The 16772-nt window shown below is 34.2% G+C and overlaps 1 protein-coding gene across 2 annotated transcripts in view; it reads right to left on the bottom strand.

Moving 5' to 3' along the window:
- TUSC3 (tumor suppressor candidate 3) overlaps positions 1 to 16772 on the bottom strand; it is a 138069-nt gene that overhangs the window by 48360 nt on the left and 72937 nt on the right. The gene's annotated exons all lie outside the window — the stretch shown is intronic.

Raw genomic sequence — 16772 nt, 5'->3', positions numbered from 1 at the left:
GTTACCAGTAAACCTTTGCTTTTCTTGGGGCGTTTTGAATAAAGTTCCTTTACTACCTTACATACCTGGAACTTTGAAGATCGTCTAGTATACATGTAGAAAAAAAAAATAATTACTTTGCACAGCAGAAAAGCTGAACGGAACCACTAATATCTGAATTACTCTCTGGTAGTCAACAGTCTTTGGACAGTTTCTCAAAGAAGTTTGTATATGATCATGACACAGCTAGGAAGAAAAGCTGGATAATAAGTAGAATATTTTTCATTAGTCTTGCTTCTCTATTTTCATTTAATTGATTCTTAATTTCCTTTTTACATTCTGGATCCTTTCAGAACTACAAAAACTACTAGGATTCAACCTGCTAGGGTATGCACAGAAATGTGAAAGTATGTATTTGAAAACAATACTGGTTTAGGTATTGATTTTAACTTCTATTTTTAACTTTTTAGTTCAATGAGTAACCCCATCAGCAACAAGAAAATTGAGAAAGAACTCACTTAGCCACTGCCTCAACTACTTTTGCTTTCCTGAAAACATGTACATTGGCAGAAGAGATAATGCAACTAAGAACAACAAAACAGAAACAAGACAAAATTTAGCCTTAATTTTGTAAGATGTATACTATAGCCTGACCTTTCATGCATTATAAAATATATATTATCAACTATTTAACTTCCTAAAATCACTAATACTCTTGACACAGAAGTTTTCCACTGACAGAGCTCTTCATACAACATCCAAAGTTTTGATCTAAAGGCCACCATATGAATTCATTTGGAGTCTTATTGTCAAATGAAATGTACTTGCTATCACCCTCTTGAGTGATGCTAAGAGGGAAACACAGCTAACTTTATAAGGTATGATATTAACTAACAATTAGTTCCAACAATCAAAAAATATGGACTATTTTTTGTGATACTAAAAAAAAAGTCTAGCTTTCAGAAGAGCTACAATTCTGCCTACATAGTATTCTCCAGGCACTTAGCATATTTGATGACTTCTGGATTTTAATTGTCATGATGATGGTATTGGATACTAAGGGCTATTGTTCATATATTTGAAATATTTGAGATTGCTGATGAAACCCTATGCCCTGACACACTTTTCAATCTTTATTTGCTAATCTGTATATTATAAGAATAGGGATGAGAATTCCACTCAAGTAAAACATAAAAATTACTTCAGAATATCTAAATGCAGTCATGATTCATAAGACTATCTACACCTAGTCATGACGATAACAACATTCTTGCAGAAATTATCTTGAATAATTAATTGACACATTGCTAACAATGACCTACAAGTCCATGGAAATGAAAAGCAATCCTTTATAGCTCTGTACAGTCCACTAGCAGCGGTTAAGCCATTGATTCATTTCAGTGTAAATACTAACAGATTTGAAGGGGGCCAGGCCATATGTAAAATTTTAGCTCAATAGCTTTATAATGCAAAATTTGCACAATACTTTTGAATGCTTTGAGATTTTGTGAATTAGCTAGCCCAATTACAAAATAAAAGAAATAAAAGTAACAAGCCCATGAACAGCAGTTCAAACCAATTCACAGACTAAGCAGTTGAAACACAGGGCGTCAATGCCTTATCAAAAAAAAGCATAAAAAATCATACTACAGTGATGACAAATAGCTTGTAATGGTATTTGTATATTAGACAGTGAGCTACCTTTTATTCTGTATGTTTGCATTCCAGTGCTAAACTTTAAAGTCCCAACTGGCTGACAATTCAACATACATCCCAGAAACACATATTTAATGTCAATTTCCTAAAAAGAAGGTTAGAAATGCATTTGAAAATTACTTTTTTTTTTTTTCCAGAAAATGATCATAAATCTCTGAAATAGACCAGAGCAGAATTCCATACTGCATCAGGACTGAGAGAAACACCCAGAATTTAGTTTAACAGTCTGACATATTTATCATTATACTAAAATCTAAACTGTATTAAAAACTGCATTTCAGTACATGCAATGAGAAATTGGCTACACTATAAAAACACTGATAATAGTGTTATCTCTTCTGTTCCAGCAAATATAACCTCAAAGAGGAAGCTTCCTCTATTGACAATTCAAAGCCTTCTTGACTATTCACATTATGACTCTGACACTTGCATGACTGATAAGAGACAAAGTCAGAAAAAGTTTGAAGGTTACTCTTTTGTCTCCCTTGAAACTGGTATTTTTAATACCATCTAGCAACCCTTTTCTGACAAACTTTCTGTTGAGAAATGGGTAGATATTAAAATGCAACGTCTGTATGGTTGAAAGTGTTCTCCTCCCTATTTTTAGCTTACCAAATTAAAATAAAATCATCAGGAATAATGGAACTGACCTTTAAAATGAAAAGAGGAAGTACTGCCATTAGGAAAAGTATCTATACACACCAAGGTATATGTTAGTTCTGTTAAAAGATTGAGCTTTTCTAATTGTTTATATCTAGAATCTAAATATCAACTTGAATATGTATTTTTACTAAAATTTAAATCAAGAGTTATAGAGAATTATAAAAATATTAAAGGACTGAATATTTTGTTTGAAAGCCATAAATATGGGGAAACAAAAATATTTCTCTAGTATGACCTGTTAAATGCAGGAAAATTATATTCATAGCATACTAAGAAAATTATCCTCATAGCATATGAAAAATAAATATATGACAGAAGGGCCAGAATTCACCCACTGTAATACTTCTTAAAAATATGATAGAAATTCCATATTGAAATGTACAAAGAACACTATGTTTTAAAATTCTTATTATCACACATTAATAGAATTTAGTTACTAAGTTACTTTCAAAATTTCTCAGTTGAGAAAATGTTGATTTGATAATTAACCAAAAATTGTATCAGCCTTATCTGCACAAGACCTAAGGTTAAGTAAAGATGTAAAATGGAAGAATTCATTATAATTTCTCTGAATTTGTTGGCTGTTACAGACCCACCCCCATGACACATTATTTAGAATCTCTTCTCAACACCAAAATTGTTTTAGACATTTGGAATGAAACAAAACAAAACAAAACAAAACCCACAAACATTTTACCCTTTGGTAGTCATATTTTCTAAACATTCATTCAATAAGGCATTTCCAATGTCAGTAGAAAATTACAAGATTGAAGAGGAAAGATCTTCAACTTAAGTAGACTTTTCAGAATACATATTTTCTCATCTGACATACAGTCTACCAAAGCCTTAAAAGTATGAAAGGAAAGCAGGCAGCAAAGCTTTTAAGTCAAGATTCGGAAGAGCCTATTGAAGTTGAGTCTTTTCAGGAAACAGAGAAAAGACCAGTACAGAGCTACTAAGGCAGCAACAGACATGACCCAAAGCTCTTTCTGCACATTCATTTGACGATCCGTTACCAGAATGCGTCTGGTAAAATGTAAGACACGCCTCCTAGGAACAGGGGTATCAGATGCAAATCTGTGATTGAAACGTCTTCATGGAAGCAGAGCCTCCAGCTCAACATTATCCTTCGCATCAGAACAAATTTCAAAATGTGACTGGAAGAATACCACCATTACTGATGTAAAGATGCTTATGTTGAACTGCTGAGGGCTCAAATGCTATGTTTATATTAGCAAGTAGCGCCTATTAATTCTCCAAACTTTATATCCAGATTATATACTTCTCAAGTGGTTCTACTTCACACTAGTTCCTCTTTGATCCCATGGACTGAATGAACCAGTAGCAGGCTGGAAGTGTAGCGGCTGAACTGGAGTCCACCTTCTGACTTCACTTCATGCAAAAGGCTCATAGCCCATGTGCTTTGTGTAATGTGAACCAAAGTACAGAAGGTGGGAAATAAAGGTGGCACGGGCTTCAAATGAGCACCTCTTACCTGAACCAAGCACAGATGCAGGTGAATCCACAGAAAAATGGAAATGAATACAAACTGAGCTTCAGCAGAACTTTTCAGGCTTTGGAGGAAGAGAACAAAGTTAAGAGAAAACCTGGGCCCCACTAATGGAGAAGAATACTAAAGAGCTGAAGAACTGGAAAACATTCCAAAAAAGAACTCTTCATGGTATACTGGAGAGTAATTTTCTAGATAGAATTGAATCAGATACCACTAAAAGCAGACCTGAATGATTGGTATGTGACATCTGGAAGATTCTATCCTCAGTTGCCCACTGTTTCAACAAGAAGCAATAATGTTTTTAGGGCATTTTTTCATAGAAGAAAGGGCACTGTAAAGACACAGGAAGTATAAAATAATTTCAGATAATACGACCTGAGTTGCTTCAGTAAATTAAACTGAAAGATGAATGGTAACACATTTAAAACTTTCAATTTAAGATTTTTACATTTCAAAAGATTTCAACTGAAATGAAAATTAATGAGGGAAGCCACCTACACTAGAAAAATTCAGTGAATTGCATGTTTCAGAGACTAGCAGTTTAAATAATTTTGAATCTGTATCCCACACATGTTAAAAATAAATTGATGACCTTCCAGGGAAGGATTCCAGACCTAATTAATAATCACAAATGGAATACAATGAACACCCAGAACTTAGAAAGAATAGTAAGAGACTGACTAGCAAATACATTTCCCTTTTAAAAGATCAAGAAGCTTAGCAATAAAATGAAAGTTGTCAGGAGGTAATCTGAGGTGGCCCCATAAATGAAATGAAAACAGATAGCTCATATTTCAGCCATTAAAACAGAGAACAAGTGAATAAGTTAATATGCAGTAAAGGGTGGTAATGACTCGATTTCTGAATTCTGTTTTCAGCAATGTTTATAATGAATAAAAGGAATACAAGGGTCCACAGCTGACAGAATGCATCTATACCACAAAAAGCTGAAGTAAAACTCAAAAAGCGGGATTCCAAAACTAGTACATAAATCTTAAAGCCTAGTAGCAATTTTATTTTTTTATGTCTATATTGTAGCCAAGTCTATCTGAGCATGTTAGAGTAAATCTATAGAACAACATTCATGGAAACTAAACACATTCTGGAATAAAGGAAGTTAGATTTCAATAACATGAAATGCTTCTGAATAAATTTTGAAATAAAGAACAATTAAAACACATGAAGGACAATTAAACATATGAAAAATAAGATGAAATAAAGCACATTTATTACAAAGAGATAGATACCAGATTCATCAGGCACAATCTCTTTCTTAAGGTAATTAATCCTCTTGACAAAGAAAACATGCTACTGTTTCTCTGGACTTTGGCAATTCATTCTGTTACAAGTAAAGCTGGAGAAAAATGACTCTGGAAAAACACTATAAGCAGGCTGAATAACTGGCTCAATGGGAGACAGAATAAGCTGTTTAAAAACACATAAAGAAACTCTAGATCTGGGGACTAATTTATTAAGTTTCAAGCTGATGACTAGGAGTGCAAAAATAGGTACTAATGAATTCAGCTGCTGCCAGAAGGGAACAGAGGAAAAAACTACCACTACATTACATGGGAAGAAATGAAGGTTATAAGCCTCAGAAGTCAGAAGGATTTCCACAAATAATGTTCTCATTATCTGAAAAGAACTCAGCTAGGAAAAAGCTATCCACTATATAAGTATGGGCTGAATATGATTAATTAATGTGATCTGCCTATTAAAAAATAAAGTCAAAATCAAGTTACAAAGTATTGCATCTGCAATCCACCCAACAATTAAGAGAAGTTTCATTTGAATACACAAGGTGGTACAACAGCACTGTAAAACAAATCAGGGAGCAAATCTCAATTAAAGTCAAAGATTTTTTATAAGATGCACTTGCCCATGACTGGAAAATGTACAAGGGCCCTCCCACTATGGCTTACTCACGCACTGTGAATTAAGCGTTAAAGTTATTTGCTGGATCAGAGCTATAGGAAATTGCGTAGATGGTCAAATGCAGAAAAAAAACCCAAAAACCCCAAAACTGGAAAAAAATAAGGGGGAAAGGAAAAAGAAAAAAATCTCAAATCAGTATTATGCATTTTGACAGGACTTGTTAACTTGGGAGTATATTTACGTTAATAACCCAAACTTACAGTGCTCTGACTCTCAAAGGGAGTAAGTTCCACCAAAAAGAGGCTCATTCTAAAGATATTAAATAGATCAGCAGATGTGTATTGGTCACTTATACCAGTAAAATCCAGGATTCTGCTGAAAGTTGTTTCTGGTTTGTTTGATTTTTTGTTTTGCTTTGTTTTTTTTTCCTGTTGCCCTCTTCCTTTTCAAATTGCTGTTGTGTGATTACTATTTCAGTTGTGCTGTCTATTTTCAGGATTCATTCTACCTTGTGCTATACCTGCTATCTTTTTTGGAAGGTATGTTCTTCAATTTATACAGAAAATAATCCTCTGAGTAACAGCGGTTTGAATGTCTCTCTAATCTTTTTCTTCCAGAATTTTTCCCTCAGCTTTTAAGAGGCTGGTTTGGAGGTGTTTCAATTGCTTGTTCTTCACTAAATGAAGCATTCCAATATTTTAGTAGAATTAGGGAAATAGAAGAAACAAGCCAGAAGAAATACAAATTAAAGTCTGTGTACTGTGTTTGTTTTTTCAGGTACTCAAGGTCTGCAAATCATTTGTAGGCCTGAATTTAAGGGATGAGAGGGATATAGTGGAAAGATGACAGCAGCTAACACATTATGGTCCTTCTGTGAGCACTGTCTAAAGCGGCGTATACATTCACATCATGTCCTTGTGGTTCTGTATTTTCCAGAGATAAGTAATAATAATGCAAGTGATCAATTATTGGGATATTAAATGACTAACAGCATGAATTTAATTCAATTTTGTTCTTAAATAGATTCTTAAAATCCATTCTTAAACTGTGCAGCTGATCCAATACTTGCATTTCCACACTGTATCATGCTTCTTGTGAAATGCACATTCAGTATGTAAAGTAGCTAACACTGACAAAACTCTCTCTGATTCTTCAGTGCTACACAGAAAGGCTGCAAGTACTACTATGCCCAAATATTTCTGCAGACTCCAGAGCTCAATTTTAAGGTTTTATTTTTACGCATAAAGAATTTTAGTGGCAGTACGCCTACTTGTATTCTAAAGACAATCTATGTCTTTTTTTCCCCCCATTTCCAGCATTAATGTCTTAAATGACAGCACTGGACAAGATCAGATGGCGTTTATTCACTCATTATACCAATAACTGAAGTGTTTCCTGTCTACAGACAAATAAAACAACAATTGAAAAAACAATTTTCAGTTTAGTTCTACAACTCTGGTATTTAGCCACAGAAAAGACTATGGAACGGTTATCTGACAAGGATTACTCAGTCTGATTAATATGAACTACAGAATTATGAATGTTCAAAAGGCACATGAATATAATTTTTGCTTGGAAATATTTTTTTAAAATATTGATTACATTTTAAAAATTCATAGACCAAATTCTTCTTTCATTCCATTGACCTATATTAGAAGTGTGAAAGGCTGGTAAATTCAGGCAACTTCCTTCTTAAATGATAACACTATTTTGTCTTCATGTGGAGCATTCTGCTATGTTAAGCGACCTGAGAACCTGTGAACATGAAGGTTATTTCCCTGTTTTGTTTATCGCTCAAAACCTAGATTTGCAAGAACTTCAGTAAAGAATTCTCTTTAATTTGCACTGTTCTTAAAGTGCTTCAGCCTCTAACAGCTTTCATATAAATATTATCAATAGACTTTTAAGGGGACCAGTGAGAAATGCCTCCTTTTTTCAGTACAAACATGTACACAAGAACCACCATCTATTTCTAATAAATGAGAAAGTTTAATTCTGTAAGTACTGAATACTAAGAAAATGTGAGGTACATTAAATCTGCTCCTCAACCCACTTCTTTGAATCACATTAGCTTGATGCAAGATGCCTTTAAAACATGTAAAGGGCAGATCAATCTCAATTGTGTTATGCAGAAGCAAACTCTCCTAAGAAGGGCTCTAGACCAACTTTTCTAACCAATACACATGGCAGTTCTGGAATGGCTTTTTAAGTGGCAGACAGGAGTGTGCTTGTCTAAAGGGTAGCGCAAAATGAAAATAATTCCTTTTTCTAAAGTTTGTGTGAAGTCTACTCCTGTTGTGAACTTGTTTCTCAACAATGTGGACATAGAGTTTGAATCCTGACCAGCAATCTGGATAGAAGTTAAATCCTCTGCTCCTCAAGCTCCAAGGAAGATGGAGCAGTTGGAAAATAGCAATTCACTTTCAAACATTTTTGGTGACTTTTTTCATACATATAGCTTACCACATACACAGCCACCACAAGGCAATTAACTTAGCAATGGCTGCTTCGACATATATGCATAGATAATGTAACAGCCATGTAAGCTATCCTTGTAAGCAAAATCTAATTGAACTAATATAAAAATAATTAAATTAATTGAACTTTTCACCAAGATCCTAAATTCTAAGACTAGAGTTTGCACAGTAGAGTATATTCTAGAAAATCCCAATAGTTTAGTTTGAGTTTGTCCTTTGGTAATAACAGAACAGCAGAAAGCTTTAACTTTACACACATGTTGTATAGCATTTGTGATGCTATAAGCATTACAGCTTCCATAAGTATATTCCTTGAAATAGCTTTTTTATTTTCAAGATACATTGCAATGAGTAGAACTAAGAAGATGAAAGTATATACATACATTCAAATTCTTTTATATTTACAACCATTGTAATAAACAGAAGTAAAATACCATCCATTGCAAATTACATAAATAAACTGTATAAATTAATCTCAGAGATGCAAAAATTCAGGAAACCAGATCCTTAATTTATTTGAAGATTTTAATTGTTTGTTCTAAAGCTAGACCAAATTTCATTTCTGCTACTGCAACATTAATGTACTAAAAGACAAATGAATACATACACGTTCCTGGGATATAATTTTCAAAGGTGCCTTCAATAGCTCTACTGTTATAAAAATCAGTAGTAATTTTACCACTGACTTGAACAAAACAAAAAACCCTGTAGAAACCCCCCTGCCCCCCACAAAACCAAACCTGTTTAACCCAATAGTCAACCCTTGCGTTTACCAGAGCATCTATTGTCACATCCTGCTCAAAGTACAATCTTCCCAAGTACCACTGTATTCTATTTTCATTTTTGTATAGAAATAGGTTTTGCCTATCCGAGCACACTATCAGAAGCAAAACCTCTTTTTTTTGAGGTAAAAGTTCCTCTTTTACCTGAGTTCAGACAGGCAGTAGAGAAAAAAAGGCTCAAGAATAGGACGCTAAGTCTCAAAATGAATGGTATGAAGAACGATACTGGAATAATCATTAAACTTGTGAATGTCCATAATTCTTCAAAACAATTTCTAAAGAAAATAATTAAAACAGGTATGTGTGCTTGTCCTCACTATATTATCTACAAGATCTGGGTCTCAACATATGTTTTAAAAAAAATGTTATTAATGATTCAAAGAACAGAAAACCAAAATACAGATATCCTGCCATTTTTTGTCCAGGAGCAATGAGAAATATCTGATATTTAAAAGGTGGAATGTATAGGACTACTCTGCTGCTTTTTAGAGGCTTAGAAGAACAATCTGCATTTACAATAATACTTTTTAGTTTACCTTTTAATTTAGTCCTTAGGTCTTATTCTATTGCTTCTTCCTTCAGGAACAGTCAGTAAACAGGAAAGGTTAGCCAATGAAAGGGATTAGTGTTGGTAACAGAGCTAGATGAAAAAAAGTGTCAGAATAATTGTTGTTTCCATGAAAGCATGCAAAAATCATTTTATATTTATCAAAATTCCAACTAGCAAATTAACTGTTGCCTTGCAGATTTTTTTAAAAAAAAAAGTATTAAAAGTTCTTTATGTTCAATAAATAATAACCACCATAAAAAGAATAACTACCATAAAAAGAATCATCACCATAAAAAGGTATCTCTCTGAACCAGAGATTATGGGTGCATTAGTCCATGAAGGACTGTCTGAAGTGCGCTGCTTCATTTACATTAACACACTCAAATGCACGTTCCTTCTCTTGACATTGTTCACAGACATAAAAGAAATCTAATCTGTTACGTTGAAATGGCAGCATTAGCACTTACTAGCAAAACTGTATGGTGAGGGTGAGGCAAGAGCTCTCCAATGGAAAAATGGACCAGGTCTCTAACTCTACATGGCTCTGCAGGATAAAAAATATTTTGATACTTGCTTAGTAATTCACAAGACAATTCCCAACTGCCGAAGTTTTACTTCAGCAAGAGGAACATCTGCACCCTTGTACTACAGATCATCTTTCTGCAGGGAACAGGAAGATTCACAAAATAATCCAGCTAAAGCAATGAAAGACTGTGTTGTGCAATAGGAAAAACATGGCAGAGTTTTTTCCTCTCTCCTTGCTTCTCCACCCTCTCAAAATTGTTGAAAATTTACAAGATTTTAGAAGAAAACAGCTGTTTAATACCTACAGGAAGAATGTCTGCACAGCTCTATTCAGAGAACAGAATCTATACAGCAAAAAATCTCTATGACTACTGCAGGCTTTCTTGTTTCCAGTGTGGATACTGTAGTGATAACATAATAGTACTAGTACCACTAGCAGAGGTATGCTGTCAGGATCTCTGGAGAGGTATACTGCTGGGCTAAGTCAGTGTTCGATTCTAGTTAAGAAGTTAGCTAAATCTGGTTTTACTGAAGAGAAGGATAAAATTTACCTTGACTGTTCCTGAGGAATTAAAAAAAAAGAAAAAAAAAAGAAAAGGTAAAATTAAAGGAATGATATGGATAGTCAAACACTGGAACAGGTTGGGAAATCTGTAATCATGGAGATATTAAAAACTTGCTTAGACAAAGTCCTGAGCAACCTGACCAGTTTTGAACAAGCAACTGGACTAGACAATGCTCAGAGGTACCTTGCAATCAAAATTATTGTATTAGAGAAGGCTCTTACTTTTGAACATCTACACAACAAGTAAAGTCCAGGAAGACAGAAAAACTAGTTTCCTACTTGACACTCAAGCTGGGTTTAAGGAAATGTCTGTTTTTTTCTAGTAGTAACAGAACAACATGAACAGGTTTTTCCCTTGTGTCATTCTGTTTTTCTGTCTTAAAAAAAATAAAAAAATCTGTATTTTATTATCATTCTATCTTCAAATACTTTATAACTTCACATATTTGAGTTCTTCCTGACTTCTGACATAAAAAGAGCTGTTCTTTACAAAACAATTATTTCAAATGAAACTAAATCGCTTCTAGGAGCCCATCTACACTTAGCAAAAGGTGGGTGGGGGGAGTGGAGGCGTGTTTGTTAGTTGGAAGTGGTATCAGTCAATTAAAACTGGATTTCTGTTGTTACAAGCAGCAATTAAAATTAACTTTTTTATTATTATTTTATTGGATTTTATCATGATAAACTAATTGCTGCCTGATTACTTGTCTAGAATCCAGTTTTACTTGATGGGAACATGCTTCATCTTTACTCACCCAAAACGGCAGTACTTGCAATACAATGGTACTATATAAATTTTTACACATGCTTCAAGAATTGACCATTTTAAGAGTTTAGAGATTCTAATGCCTTATTCTGAGCAACCCTTCTGTCACAATCATTTTCTGACCTCCTATTTTTTCCACTATAAAAAAGGGTACCAGATACTGTGTAAGGTTTCCCCCTTTTCTAATAGCAAGGTAGGAATGTGTTATACAGGAAGGCATTGAAATGCCAGCTACAATCATCCTTGCCAACTCAAAAATTAGGACAGTTGTCTTACAGTTTTCCAAAGACCAGTTTAGACATGATTTGCCCATTTGTTAATGTGCTGACCTGTTAACAGAATTAAGATTGTTTTATAGTAGCTCAACATCTTACGCTGCCAATTGTTGCTTTTAGACTAAATCAATACAGAAGCTTAAATTAAAGGCTTAAGAAACCCTTTACTAGGTTTAGCTTCTGAGTGGACTCACTGTTTTGATAACCACAGGAAAGCCATTTCATTAAATACACTCATAAATAACCTTAAATAACCTACTTCTCATTTCTATCAAGCATATTGACCCAAATAATTGGCTATTCCAATAAAACATTAAGCATTTTCAATAGCACTATGGTTGTGATTATTGTCAACTGATGCACCAAAATATTGCTGTGGTCTAAGTGACACCAATCTGGATATCATGTTAGATAATGACATAATAACCTATATGAACTTTTTTTTTTATCCAAAACAAGACAAATATATCATAACATATGACACAGTAAAGTGACTTTTCTATATATTGAAACTGCTACCAAGCAATATGGCCCCTTTCAGAAAAGTCATGCATTATAAATACAATCTTGGTGACTGTACTTTAAAAACACGCTTCCAGAGAGATTGAAGGCAAAAGGACAATGTATTTACTGTCACCTAATGATCTTGAAAGGGAGAGTCATTCGTTAAAGCTGTTCCAGGAATCATTTCCATTTATTTTAATTAGACTTATATGAAAAAATCATGTCAGAAAACACAGAAGCATATCATTTAATAAATGACATTTTGCCCTGCTTAGCAGTAGAAGACAAATGTGAATTAAGAATCTCAATATTCTAAGCATAATTTTTTTACAGAGTACCTTAATGATATTAACAGTCAAATATATTTCTCATTTAGCTTCAGAAACATACAGATTAGTACGTACATATCAATAAGACCATTAAAAAAATTGTATTTTAGAGACTGCTCCTGAAAGATCAGTGGTTGTAAAACTGAAAGGTATGTAGAAAAAAGGAAAACTGAATAAACTCCACAACTGATCAAATATTTATATTTGATCTGATATTACAAGGTGTTCTATCTAAAAGATCTGCTAATCAGATATAAATTACTTCCTAAGGACATAATTTATGTTACCTTTAAGCAATTTTAACAATTTAAAATATAAGATGTAAAAAAAAAATCTGATTACTATAGTGGCAATTAATACCATTATCCATCTCACAAAGCATCTGCTTACCTACTACCTGACAATAAAAATATTGTATTTTCCTCTTCACACAAAAACTTTCCCAACTCCCAATAATTTCTTCTTGGAGAAGGAAAAAAAAATACAAGGTTTCAAAACCACGTTAATAAAATATTTTAGATCAAGCTTGTCCTTTGTCCTGTTCTCATTTACAGCAAACTTTCAACCATTTTAAAGATGCAATCTTGAGCATAATGCACAATAAAAATGTTAGAATTTGTAAAAAAAAAAAAAAAAAAAAAAAAAGCTGCTAATCCCTGGATAGATAAATGCTTTCTTAGCCATTGCTGCTATTTGTTTAAAAGCTGATGAAAAGCTAATGAGAATTCTTTGCTGTTAGGTCAATTATACAGCAAGAGAACTACCTCTGCAGAAGGCTCAAAAATACATAATTGCTTTCTCCAGGTCTCTACTTGTCTCACTACCAGCTCTATACAAATCAAGCTCTTAATAAAAACCAGAAGTCTCCCAAGAATGCTTATATAAAGACACCAACGGGATGTTTAATTTTCACTCGCAATCCTGGTAAAATAGGTACAGATTTTAGTGTCACGCAGCCAGTAAAGGCCTAAAATCATTAGGCAGAAGATGGACAACTTCAGAAATACAAAAGATAAACAATGTGTCAAGACAGAAGACTGGCACCAGCTTCATCAACCTAAACTGGAACTGAAATAAAGAACAGCAGTAATGTGTGACTCTGCTTCCTACATAAAAACTTGGTACTGCTTTCATGTGGACACAAAACCTGAAATTAGCTGATGGCAATGGGGAATAAAGGAAATAACTGCAACAACCTCGGTAGGAGAGCACATCAACTTCACAGAACAGACCCACCAGAACTACAAAGATATGGTTTAAAAGCTCCATTCAAAGAATACAATCATGGACTTGAAGCAGTTTACGTAATCAAGGAAATAATCATAAATGCAGTGCACTAGCCAAACATTTTAAGAACCAGTAATGTTATTTGCACAAGATAATGGCAACCAGTATATTGTGTTGTTTTAAGGGAAGCAAACAAGTGTCTTTTCATCTTGTGAAAAAAAATATAGGAATTTAAGGAAAAGAAATGAAGTGTCATCTAAAATTATGACAAGAACAGAGCAAATAATAGAAGATACCTGAGGCAAGGAACAGTTTATAAAGACAGAATGTTATCACTTTCAAAGTCTGGTGGCGTATCAGGCTCTATAGCTAGTAGAGAACTGAACCACTAATTCCTATGAAATAAGAAAAGCTAAGAATTAGTACATATGAATGTACTAATGTTACAACGTAATAATAAAACAATTAAGCTTTGTGAGCTATTTTATGCCTCCTCTTAAAAACAGAGTTTTGCATGGCAAAACTAGTAACAAAGTTTCAGAGTATTACATGCAAGTAATCCTTGTACAAGATTGGCATGTAAATTCAGAATTGGTACTATATCTTAGACATTGGAAAGAAAGTGAGGAGTTAAATTTCATCCAGATGTAAAGACAGCAGCTGCTGACAATGCAAAATGGTGTTACAGTGAAATATCATGGTTGAATAACTCTCACAGAAGTGTTAGATAAGCACTTTTATGACTTCAAATTCAAGGGAACATAGATAAGTGATAGAAAAACACAACAGGGAAATGCTCAGTAGTGTTATTTGGAAAAAAACCCACAACCAAAGCCACAATGTAAAAAAGGTAAAGGTTTATAGAATACTTATTAAGCTTCTAGCACTGGTAAAAATCAGAGCTTTGAGTTACAGCTATACTGGTCAGTGATACCTTAAATAAATCAGGAACTTGGTGATCCTGCACCTATACTTTTTTTTAATTCTTAGAATCTGACTGGTTTTACTTACTGACATAGACATAGGTCCAAGGAGGTGAAAGTACTGATGCATATGAACAAGGAAGGAAAGTGGGTCAGAGGCACAAAATAACTTACCTGAAGTCATATAATGGAGCAAAACCAGAAAAGAACATATGTTGACTAATACAGTAGGTTAGTATCTAGAACTTAAAACCATCTTTATCATTATTTTCATTATTTAGTTGTGTATGATAACACTCCCAAACTAGTAGCTTTTCAGAGACTCAGATAGGATTCGAGTTCACACTCTGAAAACTGAGACAAGATGGCACAAATTCAGGAAGTATTAAAAGGATATTTTAAAATTATTTCATGTAGGGTATGCTTCAGAAACCAGTCTTTAAGAAGGACAAGATATATAAAACAGGATATGGTAAAAACTAATATGTCACAAACTGTGATTTTCCTATGCAGTATTTCTCCTTCCTGTTGTTCCGTAGGAAAGCATCATAAATTTAATACTGCAAGGCAGCAATGAAAAACTCTAAATTTTTATAAACACAATGTTTTACAGAGATTATTTATTACACTATCAATTCTACTTCCACATAACAAAGTTGACAGATGGAATCATGTCATTTTATGACAGCAATATGCTGCAACATTCCTGATAAAAAGCAGATCAGTAATGAAATTCGAACCGTCATTTTTGGCTACTCCAATTAAGACACAACACAAAGGGAGCTCCAAATTATTTTTTGAAGACATACATCAGTCTCCTTTAACTAGTAATGGCCAAAGATGAATACTGCCTGACAGGCCACTAGTTACAAAAAAGCCCCCTGACCACTAAAGTTCACTGCAAGTTTCATAGATTCCATCCCAACAACTTGCTTAAAAAGTGGTAAATAACAAAGAGTGGTAGACACTAGCCAAGGTCCTCTTTACCTTGTGAATTCAGAGGAGACAGATAATGACAAAATAGCCAAGAGCTAATTTGAACAATGTGCCCTTCCAACTCAAGCCAAGTTTGAAAGAAACCAATTTCAGCAGTAAGTATGCAAATATGACTATGAGTCAATTTTCTTACTCCGCACATAGCAGACACCCAGGGCCTGTTGAGCAATCCTGCGTGGCAGTGGGATGCAAGACAGGATGTCCCCTTGAGTAGGGACGCCTCTCGAGGTTACTCCTCAAGGCTGAGAGATTCCTTGGCACAAAAGATTCTCAATAAGTGATTAATTAGCATGCTAAACTGAAATCTTAGCTAAGTGGTATAAAGGACTGATTGTGCACATACAACCCTTAAGACATAAACTGTTGACCAAGCCTGAGACTAAGGCTGGATCTAGCGGCACCTAAACTCCCCTATGAGAAGGAGTTTAGAACGCAAGGACATCCTTCCTGAACCTCGTGACTCAATGGGAGGGTCTCCCTGGCAGTTTGGTCTTAACCCTGACCTCTGTGCAGTAAACAATTAAGTGTACCTTTCCATCGAATCTTGTTAAACCACTGTCACATTTACTATCAAACTCTGTTAAATCGCTGTTTTATACCAATAAACATATTGTTGCTTCCCTTTTATGAGTGAAGTGCACCACTCTATGTGCAACAGCTTCTCAGGACACAAAGAGAGTTTCTCCTTCTGAACTCTGATGAACATTTGCTAACTGGCGAGCAGGAAAGAACAAGTAAGAGAATTCCTTCAAAGTCAACAGTAGCAGGATGTAACAATAATTTTGGTTTTAGTCAACTAGTGGTAACTTCTTAGTAAAGCTGATAAAGAATTTAAATTGAAGTAAAGAGATATAGAAAAAAAAAGCATTCCATGAAGTTCTGTGGAAGAGTTACAGGCGTGACGAAAAATGGTACAAAGCACATAAAAATATTTGCCAACTCCTTTTCCAACTAAAATGCTCAAGAAAGAGGAAGATAAGAGGTTACAAATCTCAAAGGTTTGTGTAAATGGAGCTTGAAAAGAAGGAAAAATAAACATGCTTTTCACTTTGTAGAAACATGCTCCCTCACAAAAAGACACAATATCCATTTACCTTTGGGGAGTGG

The sequence above is a fragment of the Falco peregrinus genome, chromosome 2, assembly GCF_023634155.1.
Source record: "Falco peregrinus isolate bFalPer1 chromosome 2, bFalPer1.pri, whole genome shotgun sequence".
Classification (NCBI taxonomy): domain Eukaryota; kingdom Metazoa; phylum Chordata; class Aves; order Falconiformes; family Falconidae; genus Falco; species Falco peregrinus.
The sequence above is the reverse complement of the archived record's forward strand: the minus strand, read 5'-3'. Positions and strand labels throughout refer to the sequence as shown.